The 4840-nt window shown below is 40.4% G+C and overlaps 1 long non-coding RNA gene across 1 annotated transcript; it reads right to left on the reverse strand.

Annotated features, from left to right (window-relative positions):
* Positions 1–1077: 1077 nt before the first annotated feature.
* Positions 1078–2259, reverse strand: LOC139434007 (uncharacterized). Its single transcript, XR_011643409.1, has 3 exons — positions 2080–2259; positions 1386–1470; positions 1078–1285 (listed from the first exon to the last, which is right to left on the reverse strand). It is a non-coding gene; the product is annotated as an uncharacterized lncRNA (long non-coding RNA).
* Positions 2260–4840: the final 2581 nt, after the last annotated feature.

The raw sequence follows: 4840 nt of genomic DNA on the forward strand, positions 1-4840 counted from the left end.
CATGATGCACCGTCTTCCATTGTGGTAAATTAGTTGTCTTAAGTGCCAATGTTGGTGCTAACTAACGCTAGCAACTGAAGTGTGCCTTACAATGCATACAAACGTCCTAAAATGCGGTGTCATGTTCTTTTGAAGTTTGTGAAAATGATGTGAAATACAGTTGATCAGAATAAGAGGTGTAGCCTATCATTTTTGTATTTTCTTTGTCAGTCAGTCAGTGAGCAGGCTAGAATCTTTAGCTGCAAAAACGTAAGGCATTTAGCTAATCATTTAGCTTTTCATCTTTTTTTAGTGTTTTACTTTTTTTTGGTCAAGAACGTCAGTCAGATTGGGTGACGATTAGAAAGGGGGTCGCAAGGTAATTTTAGTTTGTCAATCAACTCTGGTATGACAATAATGTGTCATGTTAAGAGAGAGTAATGTTCCAGTTGTTTTTGTGCCTGGGGGAGGGGGGGGTGGGTGAGTGAGTGAGAGCAAGATGATTGACATTCATGAATGAAGATAGAAGATCAATTTATATTCCTATAGTACTACTGACGACTTGTGAGGATAACTTGTAATTAGAACTGAAAACAGATACATTTATTAAACTGTATTATGGAACTTCTGTTTTTTTATTGTCATTCATACCACTTTTATTGCCAGATAGAGGGTTCCAATCATAAAACACAGACCATACAGCCATACCATATTGAATTGAAAAATACAAATCAGAATTCTTCAATGTTGACATGACAATGATACATTAGTCTGGATATTGAGAAACAATAGAAAAACATGTCTTAAAACAACTCTCTTCCCTTCTACTCTAGGAGAGGCAAGAGATCAGACTAATATTCATATGTTTAAAAGAATAAGTATTTTAAACTTACATGGTGGACCAGAGTCTATGGTGTGATGATTAAGTGACAAAAAAGTATCAAATTATATGTATTCTGCATAATTGGGTGGGCGACGATACAAATTTAAATTTGGGACACTTCTGGTTATATCCGGGACAATACAAAGTAGAATTCGGGACAGTTATGGGACACTGAGGAAAAAAGTTAATTTTGAGCCCTGGTGGGGAGGTGGGACAGGAGTCTCTCTCTCTCTCTTACAAACTATTTAACTAAACCCACACAATGAAAGTACACTATTACTGTAATATTTACATTTACCTATCTTCAAATGGATCCTTGTTGTTGTTGTTGTTGCTGCTGTATTCTCCAGGTTCTGATGCTCCATCTCCACTGCTGCTAGTGCTACAAGTCTGCTGTGCAGAGCTGGTAATCAGATAATAAGCCTGTTGAACAGGAGAAAAGAATGAAGCAGAGGGAAAGTTGCTGCCGTTTGTGTGGTTGTCCTAGCCAGAATTTATTAAACACATTAATAAATTCACTTACAAATTATATCCGTTTTCTCTATTTATGTATCTCTGCGTTGTGGTCGAATGAATATGACTTCCTTCTTGCCAACCAGCTTTATTATCTGTGCAAACAGAATATAAGGAAATGGCTTCACCAGCTTTCTACCTCATAATACTTCTCCTCAGTGAGGCCTGAAGCTAACTGAGAATGTAAAAATACATTTAGCCAATCAAAGTAACTATGTCTGACATATTTCGTTTTCTATTAAAAAATGGACATAAATACACATGCCATATTATGACTTTCATGAGGGATTAAAGCCTTTTTCATTTACAGTATATAATACAGTGATAACAGATAACACACACAACCCGACTGTACTCACTTTAACATGGCTGTTGTACAGGCACAATATTAGCATAGCATTAGCGCTTTAGCTTTTAAATAATATGGAAAATTATGACCTCAGACCAACATTTCACATATTTATACAAACAGAATAAACTTGAAATGTAAGCCAGACTAGTGCACGGGACTCATACACATAGTAGAGCTACATTATCCAGGGAGCCTGTGTTAAAGAAGCTAGCGGACGCTATTAGCCATTAGCCATTAGCCACACGCTAGTGGCGTAGCTCATAGAATGACATTAAAGTTAACTACACATAAAACAGTTTCAAAGACACATCTTAGATCGAAATATGACATAATCTGTGTACACACTACTAACCTGTTGAACAGGAGAAATGAATGAAGCAGAGGGAAAGTTGCTGCCATGTGTCTGTCGTCTGTGGTCTTCTTCTTCTTCTCTCAGACCATTCCGTTTCTCTAACGCTAAACCGGAAGTGAGGCTAAGAACGGCGAACTTAAAGATAACAATACCATTAGCACTCCTAGTGGTGACTTTATGAACTGCAAACAAATTATAACATTATAAAATGCCTTTAAGGCAGCACACTGTTTGAAGCGCTGCACATTATATAAACTAACCGCTACACACGGCAACGACATTAACTGCAAACAGTCGTGACTTGTGTGAAGTGTAACATTAAACAATATATTAACATATTAAATACAACATTTATGACACCACTCGTTCCACTCAGTAACCCTCTTTGTTCTAAGACATGTGATAGTCTATACACTATCATCTTCTCCATCCATTTACACAAGTGTGATGTTACTGGGTAATGATCACTTCCTATGGTACAGGCACTTTTTACATACCATTCACACGATTTAACTAAACTATCCGTCACAAGTATGAGGTCCAAACATGATTGTGTCCCTCTATTCAGGTCTATTCTTGTTTTTTGTCCATCATTAAGGCAAAAACAATGCCCTGTGAAAAAGTATCTCTTTAGCCCTTTCCAAAGTCCTTTAAAAACTCATGCAGCAGTTGCATCTCAAAAGGCCTTAAGGGAAGGTTTTGTTACATTTTAAGGCGTAACCTTTGTCATTTAGTTGGACCAGAGGCATCAATCTGCATGTACTTTCCGAGCCGGATCCAACAAGACCAAGCTCAAAGCCGTCGGACATTCCTTTGCACCGTCGAGGGTACTGTCGACATGCACATTTGACCTCTGACCTCGATTTTGACCTTGTCGAAGGTCGCAGGGTCCCCACATTTTGCACACGGGTTCCACACAAGTTAAGCAACACACTCTCAAAGTCTCGGAGCGCCACACACCTTTTTTCAATTTTGTTCATGTTCTACTCCTCCCCCACCACAAGCCTGTCAGACCCTTAGCTTATGAGAGGATTTTGTGATACAGTTTGACATTTAATTGAATAAATAAAGACCATGGGGACGAAAACAACTCTGTCTGCCTATCTATCTGTCTCACAGAGGCAGTGCTCTCCGTGGAAGAAGCACCCACAACCAGAGAATAGAACGGCTCTGGGGTGACCTGTGGCGAGGTGTGAGCAATGTCTATTACGACCTCTTCAACTTCCTGGAGAGTGAAGGCATAATAGAGACAATGAAATGCACATGTGGGCCCTGCATTATGTCTATCTCCCACGCATTAAACCATGACCTACGGGGTTTTTGGAGCAGTGGAACAATCATGGGTTGAGGACCGAAAGACACCAGAGTCCCATACAACTTTTTGTCCAAGGTTGCCTGGAATGGCAGGGCCAGACCACTTCTGCCATGCAGAGCCTCTTTGGTGGAGGACAAGGAGATGGTCAGGAGGAGCCAGACAGAGAGGGTAGAGCTGATGCAGGAGAGGATGCTCAGGAGGAGCCAGACAGAGAGGGTAGAGCTGATGCAGGAGAGGATGCTCAGGAGGAGCCAGAGAGAGAGAGAGTAGAGCTGATGCAGAGTAGAGGATGCTCAGGAGGAGCCAGACAGACAGAGAGAGAGAGAGGGTAGAGCTGATGCAGGAGATGTTGCTCAGGAGGAGCCAGAGAGAGAGAGTAGAGCTGATGCAGAGTAGAGGATGCTCAGGAGGAGCCAGACAGACAGAGAGAGAGAGAGGGTAGAGCTGATGCAGGAGATGTTGCTCAGGAGGAGCCAGAGAGAGAGAGTAGAGCTGATGCAGAGTAGAGGATGCTCAGGAGGAGCCAGAGACAGAGAGGGTAGAGCTGATGCAGGAGAGGATGCTCAGGAGGAGCCAGAGAGAGAGGGTAGAGCTGATGCAGAGTAGAGGATGCTCAGGAGGAGCCAGAGAGGGTCACCGTACCTTGAAACCAGCACCTGCTCAGCGATGAGGACATGGAGCAACTCACCGCAGGTTGATCCTCTTGCTGGTCGTAGAGGAGATCTTGGACGTCATCCAGAACATACTGTCATTCATGGCAACATTGAATGTTGTCTGATTTCGTCACGGACACATGTTTCCCAGCGGCTCCCCGCAGGCTGTTCTTTGGCCTTTGAACTCACACTAATTGCCTTTTTTAAAACTACTACTTTGCACATTTTTCTAGTGTGCCGTGTATATATGTGTGTACCTATGTTTTTATGTTGTAGTATTCGAGTGAATTTTCCTTAAATAAATTACTTTGTTTAAACAATGGTCTCTGTCATTGATGTTGTGCAGTTACTAGCCCCGCTTGTGGCAACCACTCCTTGCTTCACATGACAATGATTGATTTGTACTATATATAGAATTGCTATTTTTGCCATTATTGTATTGTTATTAGTGCTTTTGCAGGGAATTATTATTATTATTATTACTTTAAATCTCATAGATATTAACACTATTAATACATATGGCTGAAATAATCATCATCATTAATTGTTTTGTGATATTATGTCCCACTTGTTTTCATATATATTAGGGCTGTCAAACGATTACAATTTTTAATCAGATTAATCACAGCTTAAAAATTAATTAATCATGATTAATCACCATTCGAACTATGTCCAAAATATGCCATTTATTTATGTATATTGTTGTGGGAATGGAAAGATAAATGAAAGAAGGCGGATATATCCATTTAACATACAGTATGTATGTTTATTGTAACATTGTTCTGTGTGTCAA

Source organism: Pseudochaenichthys georgianus, chromosome 6 (assembly GCF_902827115.2).
Source record: "Pseudochaenichthys georgianus chromosome 6, fPseGeo1.2, whole genome shotgun sequence".
Taxonomy (NCBI): domain Eukaryota; kingdom Metazoa; phylum Chordata; class Actinopteri; order Perciformes; family Channichthyidae; genus Pseudochaenichthys; species Pseudochaenichthys georgianus.